This window comes from Oryctolagus cuniculus, chromosome 1 (genome assembly GCF_051225735.1).
Source record: "Oryctolagus cuniculus isolate XC-2025 breed Fujian yellow rabbit chromosome 1, ASM5122573v1, whole genome shotgun sequence".
Classification (NCBI taxonomy): domain Eukaryota; kingdom Metazoa; phylum Chordata; class Mammalia; order Lagomorpha; family Leporidae; genus Oryctolagus; species Oryctolagus cuniculus.
The window spans coordinates 133,883,337-133,901,691 of record NC_142867.1 but is presented as its reverse complement, the minus strand read 5'-3'; the positions used below and the strand labels follow the sequence as shown (position 1 = coordinate 133,901,691).

Sequence of the window (18,355 nt, the reverse complement as noted above, 5' to 3'; positions counted from 1 at the left end):
CCACCTTGTGATAAAGACACAGCAACAGTTATCAGACCGACCTTGACGTGGGGGCTCCATGGCTGTGCATCCCATGGAGCCCCACATCTCCCCCTTCTTTATTATTTAAATAGCATGGAAACGTGCCTGTCTTAGGTACCCAATGGTGCGCTACCTGCTTACCCGTCATGGAGGTAATAGGAAGCCTGTCCTACCCTCTGTCTTAGGTTGCTAGGAGCGCCCATCAGTGTTTACCTGTCTTTGACTACCGCTCCATCATGCTAAGCCATACTTCTTTATTGGGGTGAGATCGCAAGGTGGCCAGCATAGCCTGTTGGATTATCAAGTTGGTATTTTGCTGACGGAGTGCTAAGGCTCTGATCCATCTGGCTATGAAGGCAAGGCCCAGTAGTATCATGACACACAAGCAACCGATAGCGACCCATTCTTTAACTTGAGCCCTGTCTTAGGTAGGTACAGGATGTGGAGTGTCTTACCCATTTTGAGTACCATTTTAGCCCAACATTAGGTGAGAGATGAAACATACAGCCAAATATTAATTATTTTTGATTACAAAAGAGGTTTGGTATGAAGTTTTAAGTGATGAATGTCAGTCCATACAGATTGTAGCGAAGTTAGCACAAATTGCAGAACACACGGAAAACATCCCATACAAAGTATGAAAAGCAGTAACAATCCAGCCCGCATTAATAACCAATGAATTCATTGAAACCCTTCAAATGTTAGTGGGTTAGTAATAAACATATGTTGCATTTTACTCTTAAGTTTATCCATAACAGACTCTATATATGGCATTGTTAGTAATGTTAAAACAACATTCCCCTGGAACAGATTTACAGCTTACATGATCTTTTAACAGCAAATAATCGATAGCTGCTTGGTTTAAGAGTACTCCTGAACGAACTTGATCCAATTTTTTAGCTATATTGGATAGCACAGTAGCAGTAAGATTGATTGTTTTGGTCATCAAACGTGTAAGCCTTCGTAGTCCACAATTATTTCCATAAGCCAATCCAGGAACTCCCACTAGCTGTATAGCCATGGTGAAAGCAGGTCTCCAATTAAGATGACATCATCATCACAGTTCTCAGGTAATGAGCATCACTGTTGTGCCTTTGGAAATACAGATGTTAGCATTGGGGCCACACGGCCAATGAGCAGTTGTGAAAATCATTAGGGGCTAACAATATAAAAGCAAATTGGTTGCATAAAAATACCCATCCCTTAAGAGCCCATGTCCCATACAGTGCTGGATCAGGTCCATTCCATTGATTGGTGATAGGATCCTTTCATTTTACCATTGTTCTTACCCCAGCTGTTTGTGGATGCCACTGTTGAATAGCTGCAAGACGACCATCTTTATCCAATGTGAAAAAATTTAAAATGAATAAAGCACGTGAGAGCCATTTGTTAGGAGAATGGGCAAGAACCCTAAACTCCCCCTTTTGTTTATATCATTAAAATATTGCTTTAAAGTGTTATGTGTATGTAGAATAATGTCTTGACCCTGAGGATTATAAGGAATGTCAGTAACATGAGATAGAAAGTTACACAAAAATTTCTAAAAGAGGCAGAAATATAAGCAGGTCCATTATCCGTTTTAATCTGCTTTGGAGTTCCTAGGGAAGCAAAAGCTCATAAGCAACAGGCAATAACATGTCTTGTAGCTTTACCTGTATGTAAGGAAGCAAAAATAAATTTAAAACAAGCATCAATAGACACATGTATATATGTTTGTTTACCAAATTCCATGAAGTGGGTGATATCCATTTGCCATAGTTGATTGGGGAAATAAATCATGAGGAATAATGTGAAAGTGAGGTACTGGTAACTGGATGGAGCAAGTAGAACAGAATTTTACAATTTGTCGAGCTTGTTCTTGAGTAATATTATGTTTTAAGTGTAACGTATAAGCATTTAAATGATGTAAAACGTGATCTTTTGTTGCTGTAGCAATAGAATATATTTATAGAGCAGAATCTGCCAAATGATTACCCTCTACCAATGGTCCAGGAAGATTGGAATGTGCTCGAATATGACCTATAAAGAAAGGACAGGTATGCTGTCGAATGACAGTGCAAATGCGAGAAAACAGAGGAGAAGCAGCTGAGGATCCAGGAAGGAATGAACAAGTGTCCAATTGAGGCACTGATAGGAACACATATTTGCTATTGGTGTATATGTTAACCGCTACATCCAAAGTAGACTGCAATGCAAGTGCAACAGCAACTAATTCAACTAGCTGTAGAGATGAAAAAGAGGTGTTAATAACTGTATGGTGACCATCACAAATTACAGAAGCTTGACCTCCTTTTAGGATATTGAATAAAGGTTTAAGGTCTCCTGTTGTGAGGTGGAGATGTGCAGAAAGCAAATTAATATTCCCTAGAAGTTTTTGAAACTTATTTAAAGTCTGTAAAGAATCCAATTGTAAGGTGACTTTTTGTGGAAGTATTTTTCATGGGTACAATTGGAAGCCTAGATATTGATAAGGGTATTGAAGTTGTATTTTTTAGGGGCTATGATAAGACCAAAAGCAGATAATTGCTCTCTTATTACTGTATCACCAAAAATTCCTCGGGTCCAGCTATCAAAATACCATCCATATAGTGTATAATACATAAATTGTTATATTTTTTGTAAATATTTTGAAGAGCAGCATCAATGAATTGTTGGCACAAAGTAGGGCTATTAGCCATTTTTTGAGGTAAGATCCTCCATTGGCATCTTTGCATAGGTTCTTGAAAATTTACTGATGGAACACTGAAAGCAAATCGGGGACAGTTTTCTGGATGTAAAGGTATAGTATAAAAATAATCTTTTAAATCTATTATTGTAATATAAGAGTCCTTTGGAATTGCAATAGGCAATGGTAAACTTGGTTGTAAAGCCCCCATAATTTCCACAGTAGCATTAACAGGCCTAAGGCCTTGAAGCAATTGCTATATCCCAGATTTCTTTCTGATAACAAAAATAGGACTATTCCAAGGAGAATTAGAAGGAACTATATGTCCTGATGTTAATTGTTCTTCCACCAATATCTGTGCAGCATTTATCTTTTCCTGCAGTAAAGGCCACTGATCCACCCACACGGGATTATCTGATTTTTATTTTATTTTATTTTTTGCATGGGGCACAGACTGACCGGTAGCCATCAAGGGAAACCCAAGCCTCTCTGGTCATGATTGACAGTTAAAGTAACTGGAGATGTGATGCTCTGTTGTTGTTTGTCTAAACCCTTATCTGGCAAATGACCTTGTTGAAGTATGTTAATGGTAATAATCTTATTTGGACTGTGTATTAAAGCCCCCATTTGAGTTAGAATATCACGTCTCCAGAGATTAACAAGTAATGCAGCCAAAATATAGGGGTAACAAGCTCCAGCATTACCTGCTTAATCCTCCATTGCAGCAATTTAGAACTTTGTGTTAATCTTTGACTCCGAGCAATACCTTGCAATTGAGTTATGGTAATTTTCTTCTTCCAATTTGTGGGCCAGCTTGCTGCTGAAATAACAGAGACATCAGCTCCAGTATCTAAAAGACCACTGAATAACTTTTTATTTAATTTTAAGAAAAAATTTGGGTCGGTCCTTAGTTATGGGTTGTATTCAATAAGCATTAGAAGATCCAAAACCGTTATTTTCTCTTTTATTTAAAAAAGACTTACCAATTGAAGAGAAGGGGAACAGAATCAAGTGAGCAATGCATTGTCCTGGAGTTAAAGTTACATTATTGGCTTGAGTCATAATTTTTATCTCACCAGTAAAGTCAGTGTTTATAACTCCAGGAAAAACCTGTAACCCTTTCATAGTTATACTACTTCTGCCCAGTAGGAGACCAAAAATCCCAGTTGGCAAAGGACCAAAAATCCCAGTAGGGAGGCCTTGTGGGCCCATCTCAGGGGTCAATACTGTATAGGAGGTGGCACTGAGGTCCAGTCCTGCAGTACCCTCTGTGGCTCCGTGGAGGAAATTGATGGATTTAGGGTGTTCTGTTGAGGAACAAATGTCATGGCACCCAAAATTTGTTGGTCCGCTTTTAGTTTTCTGAACTTTATTTATTTAAGGAATTATCGTTTTTATCAGTTTTAGAGTGACATTTATTGGTCCAATGCCTTTCCCTTTAGCACCAGGGGCAAATCCCAGGAGGAGGGGCTTTTTTGATGTTTGACTTTTGGACAATATTTGTACATGTCCCTGTTGCCCACATTGATAGCACCCTCATTTATCAGGCATAGTCCTCCTTGTTGATTTTTGTAATGACATACCAAGCAGAGTGGCAGGTTCTGAATGTTCTGTTTTTTAAATTAATTTATTTTGTTAATTTTTTATTAAAGGGACTGTTACAGAACACCTCAGCCACAATAGCCAATCGATTCATATCTGCGTTGTACTCATGTTTTGTAGAATTTACAGTACTATGGGCATTACTAAGCAATTTTTACACAGCACCAGAAAATGATCCATACTGAGAATTAAACATCATTAGTAGTCATCACCCGCATGTTCAATGTCCAGCATGACTGCGTGTTCCCCCGGGATGGAACAGCAGCAGCAGAGGCTTGCTCCGGCTCTTCCTTAAAGCCCGCAAGGACAAGGGTGGCTCATTGCCAAGATCTTAGGCAAGCAGTGTGTCCCATCCCGGATCTTGGCCAGAGAGCCGAGACACGAAGCATGCCCACCTGTTTATCAGAAAACATTCCTTTATCCCCTCCCCAGGAACTGGCCAGGCTCCCAAGGAGCAGGAGAAGGTCATCTGGCAGACAAGTTACTTGTTTATCAGAGCCAAACAAAGACACAAGCCTCTCCATCCCAAAAATCTGTCCTTACATTTGGCCCTAGAGTTGCACCAAGGTATAGGCATAATTAATACATCATACGAATATAATACAAATTTTCTATACAAATATACATCCAGCAATCAAACACAATAATATTCAATATGTTTTAAGGATAAATTGAAACATATCTAAGGGAACTAGCCTCTTATTATCTGTAATTATTACATGTCTGCAGGTTTTGGAATCTTAACTACTTGTGGCATATTTTGACTTACATTTTTTTTTTAAAGCAAACCAAGCATAATCTGCTCAAGCATTCCTATCAATAATAGGGGTAGAGTTAGTACATAAAACAAAAACAAAATGGGTAGTCCGGACACTTTGTCACCACAATTTCTCATTGCACATAGTAATATTAACTTTATAACAGAGAACATTTACTTCAAATGAAATATTTAAATGCAAGGTGAGGGCTGTCCAGTGTACACTGATCTATATTTTTTACTCCCAGTGTTTCTTATCCACAACACCCTCTTCAGCAAACCAAGGACTAATTGTTTCAACAGCACTGATAAACTGCTCTACAGTTTGCTTCTTTAACCCTATTCTCTACATCTGCAACAAAGTTTTCACAGCCTTTGTCACAGCTTGCTTTGTTTCTTTAAATGCACATTTAAGTTTTTTCTGAGGAAATCCCAATGTTGCTTATTCACGACTCCTTTTTCGAACCAAGGACTGACTATTTTTATAGCATTAATGAACTGTTCTATGGCTCGCCTTGTTTAACCCTATTCCCTGTATCTGTAATGGAGTCTTTATAGCTTTTTTTTTTTCTTTTTTTTCTAGGGGCCGATTTAGGGAGAGTCAATGGACGATACCGCGGCGGCAGTTCGTCCTCTAAGGACAAATTTGCTAGCCTAGTCAAACTGAGATATAAATGAGATGGCCCCCTCGAGCGCAGGGGCACACTCGATGGGGGATGGTCCTTCACTGAATTTTCCTCTGTCTCAACCGGTGGCTGGTCCCTACAGGGACCTTTGTCCGTCTGTTTCCTGTCCCACTGACTACCACAGTCACTAGACTGACTATCATGCCGAGACTCCTCCTGAACCTTCTCTAGGAGCTCGCATGCTTCATCAAGTAAAAGCCCTATGCTCTCAGTGGGGTCCTGAAGTGTCTGGTCAATGAGTTGCCATAATCTAAGTATTTCTGCCGGCTCTCCGGCTGCTCTCAACTGTCTCCCTACTCTCCGCCACTGTTGCTCATCTAATTGGCCACCTTCCACAAACCATGGTGACGTCTTGGCAACAGCCCTAGTGAATGCACATACTGTGGCCGCCTTAACGGGTGTCCCCGCAGCTTTTAACAAGCAGCTCAACAGCATGTGCAACCTAGTGGTGGACGGAGAATAGTCCATTTGGAGGTAAAAAGGAAGTTTCCGAGTATTGTCCATTTGGAGGTAAAAAGGAAGTTTCCGCCTATTTCCTGGCGTTTCTGAACACTTTGTACTCCCGCCTTTTAAGGGATTCCTTTACCCTTTTTTCTGGCGCTTAATTTCCCCGTCTTTCTCGACGGAACTGCGGTTTCTATTCTTTCCCCAGCTGGATTTCCGTGCACACGCACGCTTACCTTTTGTTCCTTACCTATTCCTGCGTGTGGAAAGTGGTCCGGATCTAAGTCACGACACCACTTGCCGCTCCCTTGCCCGCAAAGGAACAACACTGTTTGCAGCTTATCGGTCTTCAGTAGACTTTTTTTTTAAGCTTTTTTTTTTTATTTTTTTATTTTTTGACAGGCAGAGTGGATAGTGAGAGAGAGAGACAGGGAGAAAGGTCTTCCTTTGCTGTTGGTTCACCCTCCAATGGCCGCCGCGGCCGGTGTGCTGCGGCCTATGCACTGTGCTGATCCGATGGCAGGAGCCAGGTACTTATCCTGGTCTCCCATGGGGTGCAGGTCCCAAGTACTTGGGCCATCCTCCACTGCACTCCCTGGCCACAGCAGAGAGCTGGCCTGGAAGAGGGACAACCGGGACAGAATCCGGCGCCCTGACCGGGACTAGAACCCCGTGTGCCGGCGCCGCAAGGTGGAGGATTAGCCTAGTGAGCCGCGGCGTCGGCCTTTCAGTAGACTTTTAATAAGAAAATAACAGTGACAGAGAAAGAATGAAGGGAGGAGAGTGGACAGAAAAGCCCCCTCCTTCTTCAGCACACAGCTTATATACAAAATCTGGCCAATTGCAAGCGGGCTCAAGTCCATGCACGGAGCACTCCAATCCACTGTCTGTTCACACAGTGTGCACGTGTCTTTGGGCCAATCAGATGAGGTGTCACGCAGCAGGCAGGCTCACCGCGCGGTCCTCAGCGCCATCTTGTTGTTTACAACATTCTCAACTCCCCTGGAGAGTCCCGACCGTGGGAAAGCATTGCCCTAACCGAAACTAGCAACATCCACCTTGTGATAAAGACACAGCAACAGCTATCAGACCGACCTTGACGTGGGGGCTCCATGGCTGTGCATCCCATGGAGCCCCACACCTAGGAAAACAGTAGAAGATGGCACAAGTCCCTGGGTCCCTGTACCCATGTGGGAAACCCAGAAGAAGCTCCTGGCCTTGGATCAGCACAGCTCCAGCCATTGCAACCAATTAGGGAGTGAACCAGTGGGTGGAAGATCGATCTCTCTCTCTCTCTCTCTCTGCCTCTACTTCTCCTTCTGTGTACTTCTGACTTTCAAATAAACAAATAAATATTTTTTTAAAAAGATATCTTTGTGATTTTAAGGTAGTTCCTGTCTTTATTTTATTTTATTTTTTTTGACAGGCAGAGTGGACAGTGAGAGAGACAGAGAGGAAGGTCTTCCTTTACTATTGGTTGACCCTCCAATGGCCACTGTGGCTGGCGTACCACACTGATCTGAAGCCAGGAGCCAGGTGCCTCTCCTGGTCTCTGATGCGGGTGCAGGGCCCAAGGATTTGGGCCATCCTCCACTGCACTCCCAGGCCACAGCAGAAAGCTGGACTGGAAGAGGGGCAAGCGGGACAGAATCCGGTGCCCTGACTGGGACTAGAACCTGGTGTGCTGGTGCCGCAGGTGGAGGATTAGCCTATTGAGCTGTGGCGCAGGCCCCTGTCTTTACTCTTAACATTAGTAGTTACAGTATGAGGAACTGAGGAAACTTCAGGAATTTGATGCTAACTTTAAATATTAAGTCAATAAGAATGCTACTTGTTTTTGTCTCATTTGGTTTGCATGCAGCTACTAGACAGCTTTATTGGATAAAAATATATTCAGCTGTAGTTGTGTTTTCAAACATGTCCACTTAGTGAATTTTTAAGATTAAAAGATTGGAAGACACGATTGAGTTACTTCTTGCAAAGATTCTTCCATTCCTGGGAAGCCCAAAAGCAGCAAGAAAAGCAACCAAACTTTCATTAATTAAATTGAGAATCCTGTGCTCACAAACATGAACAGCTGAGCTGGAAAGGGGACCTGATATGTGCCATCTTAACTGCAGAACTTCTCTTGCAGGCCTCCTCCAGAGGAAGCATGGCTGTGGTTGGAAGGATTTGAGGAGCTGCTGGCCCGCAAATGTGAGTTAACCTTGAATTTGATCTACTGCAAATATTGCAAGAGTCTAGAAAGGTTGTGTCCCCACCACAAATGAGCAGCTTACAAGAGGAGGAATGGGCTCCACAGTCATGGGAGTCCAGACCATCTTTTTCTCCCCTTATTTCTGAGCATATTGACTCCAAGTGGGGAAGACAAATTAGCCTTAAACAGCACAGTGGCTGTGTTCCTGGTTGAGCTTGAGTCTGATTTTCCATTGCATCTAGTGTTTACAAGACACTTAGTTCTGAGAGAATTTGTGGTTCCCCTGTGGACATTTTTTTTTTGCATCAACAGCAAACATAAGTATTTGTCTTTGTACTTAAGTATTTTGCCTACTGGCATCTTTGTCTTTGTTTAAAATTTGTTAAAATTTTAGGTAAGTTATATAACTTTCATGAATTTCATATGTATAGCTTTTGGAACCTAGTGATACTTCCCACTTTATCCTCCCTCCCACCCATGTACCAGTTCTTCTTCCTTCTCCCTTTGCCATTACCACTATTAATTTTTTACAAAGAGCTAATTTCAGCTTACTTAATGAACATACAGTTAATCCTACACTAAGTAAAGGAGTTCAACAAATAGTATGAAGAAAAAACACTGTTCCTCAATGAAAGAGACAGGCTGTAAGCAATTATTGAATGTCAAAATGTTCACTTCACTCCAATACATTACATTTCAGGTACTCTATAAGTTACCCCAGATCAGGGAAAACATAGTATCTGTGTTTTTACAACTGACTTATTTGACTCGGTATAATGGTTTCCAGTTGCATCCATTTTGTTGCAAAAGACATGATTTTATTTTTTAAAGGTGATTAGTAATTTGTAGTGTATATATACCATAATTTCTTCATCTAGTCAACAGTTGATGGAGAACTTGATTGACTCCATTTCTTAGCTCTTGTGAATTGTGCTGCAGTGAATAGGGTGGTACAAATAAGTTGTTCATAGGCTGATTTCTTTTTGTTTGGGTAAATTCTAGAAGAGGGATGGTGTATCATATGATATTCAGATTTCTGAGACATCTCCATGTTGTCTTCCATAGTTGTTGCACCAATTTACATTCCCACCAGCTGTGGATTAGGGCACCTTTTTCACCACATCCTTCCCAGTGTGTGTTCTTTGATTTCTGTATGAGAGCCTATTGAGGTGAAATATCATTGTGGTTTTGATTTGCATTTCCCTGATGGTTAGTGATCCTGAGCATGTTTTCAAATATCTGTTGGCCATTTGAATTTCCTCTCTTGACAAATGCCTGCCAAGTCCTTTGCTCATTTCTTAACTGGATTTTTTTTGTTATTGAATTTTTTGAGCACTTTATAGATTCTGGATATTAACCTTTTATTGCATAGTTTGCAAATATTTTCTACCATTTTGTCAGTTGCCCTCTTCACTTTGCTGAGTGTTTCTTTTGCAGTGCAGAAACATCTCAGATTAACATAATCTCATTTGCCAATATTGACTTTGATTGCCTGTGTTTCTGGGTTCTTTTTTTTTAATTTACCTTGTTTTTATTTCAATGTAACATGCAGTAAAAAAATTAACCGGATTTATTAGCATTTACAATGCTTACAAAGAAAAAGGACTTTTAAAAGCAATTTAGTTCGGATTTAAGAAAAGCTCTAATTAAACACAATTATTTCCAAATGTTCAGTTTAGACCAAAATTTAATTTATGTCTGCTGTCTATTTGCAGAATTTTTATATAACCTCTGATTCTTGGGATATCCAGCCCCCATTTTCCTAACACAGCAGGGAAGACATATACATGTGGCCACTTAAATTAAAGGAAGATATAGAGTAGGGGAGATCCCAGGCTGCAAAAATATATACAAGCATTTACCTTTTCCAGAACTAAACATTTCATCCATAAAAATATTAAATAGCCAAGCCCTATAGAACTAGGGCCAGGACTACTTCAAATATAGCTATTCTGTACTTTAAAAATATAGGGCAGAAAGGCTTTTGGGTAATATTTATACATTTTCACACAATATTTCTAGGTCCCTAAGTGAATCATGAAGCATTATGCAGAACCAAAAAAAGGTCTATTTTTTACATTATCTCTTAATTTAATCTCATAAATCTCTAGTAAATATTGCAGGAACTACATTTCAATATGAGAATTCACCTCAATAGGAAGTCTTAATAGAAGGCTTAATCTTCATAGCCACATATTATCAAAGCTCAGACTTATATAATGAATGGGTAGTTGGCAGACATTCATTCTGTAAGACGAAGCAACAGCATTATTTCCCTTACCAAAAAAAAAAAAAGGTAGAAAGTCCCTATTTTGGAAACGACTAGGACTTTTAGAATTTTAGTATACCCTACTGCTTTTCCTGGGGTATGTAAAATAAAAAACAAAGAGTGTTGGGGAGAGCCTAATCTTCCTATTTACACTGAGAATTTCTGAATCAGGCAACCCTTTCACTCATGTAACTCTCTGCTTTATGATGGCAGTGTCTTAGAGACAGATACACCAGTTAAAAAATGCTTTTGTGGTTGTTCTAGTTTGTAAACAGGAAGAGCAGTTAGGAATAAAAATAATTCTTCTTTCTATATGGAATGGGAGCCTGCTACTCTCCACTTATTTTTAGCTTAATGCTGCTTGTTCATGCTTGTGGGGAGCAGCTCGGACTAGACTGTTACTGGAATTAAGACTTATTCTATGCACCTGCTCTCCCACAATATGGCGCTGGGAGAGAAGAAAACAGCTTCTACACAGCTGCCTCCAGTTCAACCAATAAACTGTAGGACTTGCTCCTGATTGGAGGAGAGCAGCGTACTCAGCGTGTGGGCAGCCGAGTTGGGATTGGCAGAGGAGGACTATAAAGGAGGAGAGAGACGGCATGCACCAGGAACATCTAAGGGGAACATCTAAGGGGAACACCTGTGCAGCCCCCGAGAGAGCCGGCCGGCGGTGTGCCGCTCCCCTGCGGAAGTGGGGAATGTGGCCAGGGGGAACCGCCCTTCCACGGAGGTGGAAGGGACAGTAGCCAACCCGGGAAGAACCAGCAGCAAACCCGGGGAGGGCTGAGCAGACGAAAGAACAGCGCAGGGTCCTGTGTCGTTCCTCCACGAAGATGGGGAGCGACAATGCTCTCACACTGAAACATACCAGCGTCTCTGCTACATGAGTTAGAAGGCTGTTCTTAGGGTTCAGCTAGTACAGGGACTGCTGGCTTAAGCTTCATCCCACTGCCAATAAAGTCAAATTTATCATAGCAGCCTTCTTAACTGTCTACAGTAGGCCAAGTTCAAAGAATTAACTATGTAGATGTTCCAAGTGCATTAATCAGTTACTAACAGAGCAGTCTAAAATTAAATGGGGAAAAAAAGGAAAATCTGCTCAATTTTTGTGGGTGAAAAGGATATTACAGATGAGGGATATTAATCCAATACAGTACAATGTAAAGAATGGCAATGGTTACTCCACCATGTATCAACGAAATGATAAATCTAAAGACTTCTAATTCATGCAGAGAATATAATTCTGTGGTTACTAGATGTTACCACCTTCTCTTTAGCCAGTACCACAGCTCTTCCTCCTAAATGAAAACATAATTTTAGAAGCTGTTTCATTGACCACTGATTGGACTAGAAAAGTACTCTGGTTACAATTTGAACTCCTTAGCAATAATTAAACATAATTGAAGTTGTTGGATTAAAATAAAATTGTAAGATATAAATATGAATTGGTGGTCTTAGATGAATTCAGCTGAATGAATTCCAATTCTAGACTAACTTTTAGAAACAGTGAAGGAACCATGGTGTCAATATTGTTTGTAAAGTTTAGTATTTTCAAGGCAATTAAAACAATCAAAGTTCCAAATGAGGAGAGGCATGAAGTCATTTGTGGGCTAGGAGCAACTTTTCCCTGAAGTCACACAGACAAAGCTACTCTGTAGAAAAAGTAGTGGATTTCTGGGACATGACAGGCATCATCAATGGAAGTGCACATTTTATATTTGGATGGTGTGGAACAGGGAGGTGCCTACCCTGTGCCAGGTGTCACAGTATTTCTGACTTTGTTTTCCTGTGTCAGCCCAAAAAATCACAGCTAAAGGAGTTAGCCTGATGTTATAGAGCATCCCCACCATTGAATCAGTGAGCTTTGACACGTATAGATTCCTCAATTCTGGCTTAGATGCTTTTTGACAGTGTAAGAAAGTAATTTACTACATGGTGACTACGTTGTTTCCTTTTTTTTTAAAAGATTTTATCCATTTATTTAAGCGGTAGAGTTACAGGCAGTGAGAGGGAGAGGCAGAGAGAAAGGTCCTCCATCTGCTGGATCACTCTCCAAATGGCCACAACAGCCAGAGCTGAGCCAATCGAAAGCCAGAAGCCAGGAGCATCTTCCAGGTCTTTCAGGGGCCCAAGTACTTGGGCCATCCTCCACTGATCTCTCAGGCCATAGCAGACAGCTGGATTGGAAGAGAAGCAGCGGGAACTAGAACCTGTGCCCATATGGGATGCTGGCACCACGGTAAGAGAATTAACCCACTGTGGAACAGCGTTGGCCCAACCGCACAAATTTAACCTGATTTTTAACATCTTAGTTAAGGTGAGATTTGCAGTCATTCAAGGTGATTGTAACAACTCAAAAGAGCCTCTTCTTGGCCTTACAGATAAAAAGAGAAATCACCTGGAGTAAGAAATGCACTGTAATCTGAGGAAATGGCATTAAGCAAAGGTCTGATTTTTGGCTCGTAATCCATCATGACCAGACCATACAATATTTGGAGATAACCAATCTCAATGAAAATTTGTGAAAATAATTTATGCAATAGCAAGAATGAAGGATTAGAGGCAAGGAGATAAGTTAAGAGATGACAGTCAGCTCAGAAGAAAAAAATGCCATGTCCCTGAATCCAAACTGTGCCACTCAACAGTTTCATGTAACTTACTAGTGAGTTCCACATCACCTACTCTGTGCTGAACACTGGTCTAAGCCACCAAGAAATAAGCATACAGACACTCAAGACACATTTCCTGTATTGCAGGAGGTACCAATGAAGTAAGTATACCAACATTAAGATGTAAGGTGGGCTGTCACTAATAGTCAACAGAGGGATGCAAATACCATTAGATGGAATGAATCAAGAAACAAGGGGAAGTGGCATTTTTTCAAGGTATTTTTTTAAAAGAATGATGCATTTAGCAAAGATACAGGGGGGAGTACTCTGGGTGAGAAACCTCTAAATAAAGGAAAAGGGAAAGGAGGATGGCATCTTTCATGGCGCTATAATGTTCTTATGAGCAGACATTTTTGATGGAATGTCTCTTTGAGACCTGCTCCATGGAACCATAGTTTGGCAAATATCTGCGATGGGCTTATCTGAGCCAGTGGTCTGAAAAAGAGTAGAAGGCATGGTTGTCTATTGGGGAGGAAAGGGAGAGAAAAGATGGAGACTCAAACCTTATTTTCTTGGAAACAGATTTCCATACAATCATCAAGGGTAAGGTCATCCTCTACAACTTGACAGACTTTACCAGATCTACCTTCAGGATGTCCCAGGCACCCTGCCCTTCTCTTACTGCAGCCACATGCTTCCTTGGTTGTTGTCATCCTTCACCTGGATCTCAGAAGGCCCCAGTACCTATGTCCTGCTTCTGACCTGTTACTGAAAATCTATTTGAACATCATTTTTCTCATTTTACATTTATGCTCAGAAAACTTGAACTCTTTGGCTCTCAAATCATGATAAATTCTTCTGCCTTAAACCACAATTTCTCTCTAATAGCTTGGTTTGTTTTCTGCCTTGCCACTCCTATCAGCAATATTTTATACAGGCTTTTTATGGGGCCTGAGATAAACTATCTCCTATTATTGATCCAATTTCCCTCCCTCTCTTTCTCTGCCTTTCAGGTGTATTTTTAAAGAATTTTTTAACAAAATATTTTGGCTTAGATGCTTTTTGACAACATAAGAAAATAATTTACTACATGGTGACCACAATTTTTTACTCTTTTTTTAAAGTTTTTATCCATTTATTTGAGAGGTAGAATTACAGACAGTGAGAGAGAGTGACAGAGAAAGGTCATTCATCTGTTGGTTCTCTCCCCAAATGGCCGCAATGGCCATTTTACTCATTTGTCAAAGCTCAGATTGACTCACCTCCATGAACTATCCTTAAGGGTATATAAGTCTTCTTTCTCAAGTAAATGATCAACAACTGTACCATTCTGACTTATTCTACTTTCTTTTCAAAGTAATTAGTAAAGTTCCAGTCTTGGAAGTTAATCAGTACCCATTACTCATTGAGGATCTCGTTAATTTATTGATTGGCTGCATGATGTGCGAACTTTTTTTTTTTAAGATTTGTTTATTTGAAAGAAAGAGTTATAGAGAGGCAGGGCAGAGAAAGCAGGGGAGAGAGGGAGGGAGGGAGAGAATCTTCCATCTGCTGGTGCACTCAAAGGCTGGAGCTGGGCTCAATCTGAAACCAAGAGCCTGGAGTTTCTTCCAGGTAACCATAGTAGAGAGATGTATTGGAAGTGAAACAGCTGGTACTGGAACCGAAGCCCATATGGAATGCTGGAACTGCAGGTGGTACCTTTATATTCTATGCCACAGTGCCAGACCCCAAAAAACTCTTAATTGAAACTGCATACCATTGGGGCCAGTACTGTGCAGTAGCTGGTTAAGCTGTTACCTGCAGCTCTTATCCCAAATGAGCACAAGTTCATGTCCTAGCTATAGTATTTCCAATCTAGCTTCCTGCCAATGTCCCTGTGAAAACAGCAGAGGGTGGCCCAAGTGCTTAGGCCCCTACACCCACATGGGAGACCTGGAAGAAGCTTCTGGCTCCTGGCTTTGGCTTAGCCCAATCCCAGCCAGTGTTGTCATTTGGGGAAGTGAACCAGCAGATAGAAGATCTCTCTCTCCATCCCCCTTTCTGTCTCTCTCATCTCTCTGTATCTCTACATTTCAAATAAGCCAATCAAAAATGTATTCTCAAAATGTAACTGAAGGGGCCAGTGCTGTGGCATAGCAAGAAAAGCCACCACCTGCAGTGCTGGCATCCCATATGGACACCAGTTTGAGACCCAACTGCTTCACTTCTGATCCAGCTCTCTGATATGGCCTGAGAAAGCAGTAGAAGATGGCCCAAGTCCTTGGGCCCCTGCTCCAAAGGAAGGAGACCTGGAAGAAGCTCCTGGCTCCTGGCTTCGGATCAGCCCAGCTCTGGGCATTGTGGCCATTTTGGGGAGTGAACAAGTGGATAGAAGTCCTATATTGTTCTCTGTCTGAATCTGCCTCTCTGTAACTTTGCCTTTCAAATAGCAAAATAAATCTTTTAAAAAACGTGTAACTGCAAACAAATCATGTAAATGTTCTAGGTGGGACTGAACAAAAATATCCTCAGGCCAAGAGCTTTCTTTCTCCGGAAGATCCATTGAAGGAAAAGCATTGATTTTGTTCGCTTGTTTACCCTCCAATGTGAATTTGTTCTTTCCCCTTCACATATTCACCACCTCATCAAGGCTTTATTTGTGTCATGCCAATTTTACTTCATAGCCTTGTGTGTTCTCTCAAATTAGATTCTCTTTTCCAGAGTGGGGGCGGAGCCAAGATGGCGGAATAGTGAGGGTGTGCACTGATAGTCCGGGAAAATTTAGTTTAATAAAAGGGGAGTTACGGTAGCCGCAGAAAATAGAACCAAAAAATTGCAGGGGAAACCCTTCTGGATGGAGCAGGCGTGAATTGGAGGACCTACTGGGAGAACAAGGTCGCCCACCGCGCGGAAGCCAAGTTGCGGGACCCAGCCGCAGAAGCCCCAGGGTCTACGCGACAGTGCTCCAAGGGGAGTGCATGCCACACAGACAACAGCGGGGAGACTTGGGACGCTCAGGGCTCCGAGTCCACACATCGGCGCTGGAAGGGGAGGTGAGCTCAATAACCAGAGACATTAGTGGGGAAACGGGGGTCAGAATCTAGAGGGGGGCCGGAAAGTGCAGCAAACTCACTACCGGAAAGAAGGAAAAAAAAAGCTTCGGGGTTTCTCTTCCCCCTAACCTTGCAAAGGTTACAAGGCTGCAAGGCTTGAAGAATTCCCAAGAGACAAAGAGCAGGCCTCCTCTTTGGATTTACATATCAATGGGGGAGAGTTAAGGAACTGAGTCACTACAATTCAGTAGCCTAGGCAACCCAGTGGGAGTCCAGAGGAGCCAAAGACTGGAAGCTAAATACCATCAATGCTGCACAGCCCTGCCCTGCGGTGTTACTTACCCCCTGAATAAATAAAATAAATAAATAAAAAGAGAGAGATTTACCACGCATAACCTGAGGGTGTCACCTTTGCACACCCTTAACCAGGAAGAACCAGGCAGAGCTCTCAGGCCGCACCCATCTCAAGCCTCCAAGGCTCCTCCAACAGCAGGCAGTCCACTTAACACGGACACAGTATAAAAAAAAAAAAAGAAAAACGCACAGTGACGCAAGAAGAATTAACTATGCCGAGTAACAAACACAGAAATAGAGGGAGCAAGATCAACGATGACACTATGATGCCTCCAAATAAGCAAAACACCCCAAGCCAAGAGTATGAAGATGATGAGATAGAAGAAATGCAAGATACGGATTTCAAAAAATTTATGATAAGAACATTTAGAAGTTTTCAAAAGCAAATCCTTGAACTACAGAAATCCTTAATGGACAAAATTGAAAATCTCTCTCGTGAAAATGAAATTTTAAGGAAGAGTCAAAATGAAACTCAGAAACTAGTAGAACAGGAAAGTGTAATAGTCAAGAGAAATCAAAATGAAATGAAGAGCTCAATAGATCAAATGACAAACACATTAGAAAGCCTTAAAAACAGAATGGGTGAAGCAGAAGAGAGAATATCGGACTTAGAAGATAGAGCACAGGAAAACATACAGTCAAACCAAAGAAAAGAAGAGGAAATTAGAAACCTAAAAAATATTGTTGGGAATCTACAGGATACTATTAAAAAAACCAACATTCGAGTTCTAGGAGTTCCTGAAGGCATGGAGAGAGAGAAAGGATTGGAAGGCCTTTTTAGTGAGATACTAGCAGAGAACTTTCCAGGTTTGGAGAAGGACAGAGATATCCTAGTACAGGAAGCTCATAGAACCCCCAATAAACATGACCAAAAGAGATCCTCACCACGACACGTGGTAATTAAACTTACCACAGTGAAACATAAAGAAAAGATCCTAAAATGTGCAAGAGAGAAACGTCAGATTACTCTCAGAGGATCTCCAATCAGACTCACAGCAGACTTCTCATCAGAAACCCTACAAGCCAGTAGGGAATGGCGAGACATAGCACAGGTGCTAAGAGAGAAAAATTGCCAGCCCAGAATATTATATCCTGCCAAGCTCTCATTTGTGAATGAAGGTGAAATAAAGACCTTTCATAGCAAACAGAAATTGAAGGACTTTGTGGCCACTCGTCCGGCCCTGCAAAAGATACTTAAAGATGTGCTACACTCAGAAACACAGAAACACGGCCATCAATATGAAAGAAGGGAAAGGAAGAACACCTACCAGTAAAAGAGCATGGGAAGCTCAAAGCATATACTAGAAAATATTTCCGGGAAAATGGCAGGGCAAAGTCACTACGTATCAATAGTCACATTGAACATTAATGGTCTGAATTCTTCAGTTAAAAGACACCGTTTGGCTGACTGGCTCACAGAACACAACCCAACTATTTGTTGCCTACAAGAAACACATCTCTCTAACAAAGAGGCATGCAGACTGAAAGTGAAAGGTTGGAAAAAGATATTCCATGCCAACAGAAACCAAAAAAAAGCAGGTGTAGCCATATTAATATCAGACAAAATAAACTTTAATACAAAAACTGTTAAGAGAGACAAAGAGGGACACTATATAATGATTAAGGGTTCAATTCAACAGGAAGATGTAACTATTATAAATGTATATGCACCTAATTACAGGGCACCGGTCTATTTAAAAGATATGTTAAGGG

At 41.2% G+C, this 18,355-nt stretch overlaps 1 long non-coding RNA gene across 2 annotated transcripts in view; it reads left to right on the top strand.

The window, feature by feature from the left end:
• Nucleotides 1–18,355, top strand: part of LOC127487604 (uncharacterized) — a 66,839-nt gene that overhangs the window by 2,154 nt on the left and 46,330 nt on the right. The window contains exons 2-3 of one of the 2 annotated variants that reach the window (XR_016222458.1): nt 8,310–8,371; nt 15,472–15,765. This is a non-coding gene — a long non-coding RNA (uncharacterized LOC127487604). Of the gene's footprint in view, nt 1–8,309; nt 8,372–15,471; nt 15,766–18,355 lie in introns of those variants that run through there. The other variant, XR_016222460.1, reaches the window with a different exon arrangement.